Here is a 2,234-nt window from a genome sequence, read left to right on the forward strand (position 1 = left end):
ACAGTTGTTTGTTCATATGAAGTAAGGTCTAAAGTACAGGCAAGCGCTATAAGCTCTTTCACACTACTCTAATTAGCTCTATTCCACAATGTTTACATAATTAGTGGATACTTGATCTCCATAAGTATGGTTTACGTGTTACCAAATGTCTCCATGATAAACTGAGCTATTGTCACTAGTCTAATCATGAAGCTTGATTACTCTATTCTACTAGTCTGATGCTTACTTGTTCTTATTAACTTAATGGCACTGATGCTTACTTGTTCCATAGCGCAATTCTTGGGCTGAGTGGCTCTGATTACCTCTTATTCTCTACACGATTTAGCTGAAGACAAGCTGCCAGCTGGGTATGCGTAATCCTTGAGATGAAGCCTAGTATACATGCTTAGCTTTACACATATACAAGCTTAGCTTTACACATAGCATTTCCATAATAATTAGTAAAACTTATCAACCATTAACGTGTATCACTGCTTAGTAATGGGAACAGCTGAGGTACATAAGATACGTGATGTCATATTAGTACTACTCGTATCAATGTTAGAACTAGGCAATGGGTAAGCTCTTACATATCATATACGTGCTCTATTCACCTGTCACTACTATAAAAGCTTGTATCATATTACAGATATAAAGCAGGTTGTATATTGGTATTCAACTTATTATGTTTATCCTTATCATATCAACATATGTGTATTCAATGCTAATTACCTGTGTTTCCCTAATCGATAGTGTGATTCCCATTGTTTAACCCATAAGCTGTGGTTAACTATGCTATAGTGTTCAAGCTAGCTATTCAAAGGCTTTGTCAACTTACTTAACCCAGAGCTAATCCCATATATATTATGTACATACCTATACTTGATGTAATCGTAATCAGTTAACTCGTTATGTGCATTGATTTGACCTAATTGATAGCTTACATAGGTTTTCTTATTAGTAGTATTATGGTTCAATTCCATATGTATCACTATTGCTTGTACTAAGGCTATACTTTCTTATCCATATTCAATGGGTTTAATTAGGCTGTGTAAGGAATATGCTTGATTGAACAAGGAGATCAAATACCGTATAATGATAAAGGTAACATGATGTAATAGAATAGCACGGGTATGTACTGTATTCAAGCATGATACTTAGAACTAATACCATATCCATTACAAATTCCAGGTTACAGTGTAATATAGGTTAAGAGTGATTACTGGTACTTAATGCTTATCATTGATTATGTAATGATAGTGATAACCAAAACCCCAGGTGTAAAGCACACTAAACACGCTTATACTACTCATATTACGATACAAGTTATGCTTAGTTCATACACTGTGTTAGTGCTGATATTGAATATGTACTATTAGTAATACTGCATACTCTATTAGTCTTGTTAAGCTTTGAGAACTAGTCTGAATACCATTTCTTTACTCTCATAAGAGGTTTGATAGGAGAACATGTTATTAGTTGTATTAAGCTTAATGGTCACTATTACTTACCTGTATCAAGTAGCCTCTTGCTTCATTAGTAGTATTACATTTATATCGATGGAATAGGGTGTGATATGTGTAATGACTTTAATGTCACACTTGTACCATGATATTAGTACAATCTCCATTTCACTGTATAAGCTCAACTACTGTGCTTTCTTGTTATTACTATAAGCTTAGTAAGTATGAGTCATTCTACATAGATATGGTGTTACTTACCTCATGATGGTACAGAGATCATGTCTAAGCTAGTCATATGATATGTGTAATAGCTTCTACCTTATCCTATTCAACCAATGTGAATAGAGCTCGAATCTCATTATGGAAATTCTGAAAGGTACGATATTATTAATAGTGATAACGTGTAAGCATAGTGTGATAACTTAAGCATAGTCTGTATATGTTGATTACTAGTGTAGTATTAGTAATAATCTTTATTTGATTAGGGGATCACTTAAGCATTATCCGTATATGTTGATTGCTAGTCTAAGCATTGTCATATGTTTTATTACAGCAGTGGTTTTATTACTTACATACAATGAGAGTAACCTTACTATATCATATGAAGCTATGACTAAGGTTGATCTTATGCTTATTCCCCTAATGTGTCATGTTTATGTTCCCTTTATTCCCATTGTTATGGAAATACGGTAATCATACAATACCCAATATGGTTATGTTGCACTATTCCACACTATGTCTATGATTACAAGTACAGTATTCCCATATGGAAAAGAGGCTTCTATTACCACT

Source organism: Pinus tabuliformis, chromosome 1_1 (genome assembly GCF_031772625.1).
Source record: "Pinus tabuliformis cultivar Carrire ecotype Pingquan chromosome 1_1, CPIR1, whole genome shotgun sequence".
Classification (NCBI taxonomy): domain Eukaryota; kingdom Viridiplantae; phylum Streptophyta; class Pinopsida; order Pinales; family Pinaceae; genus Pinus; species Pinus tabuliformis.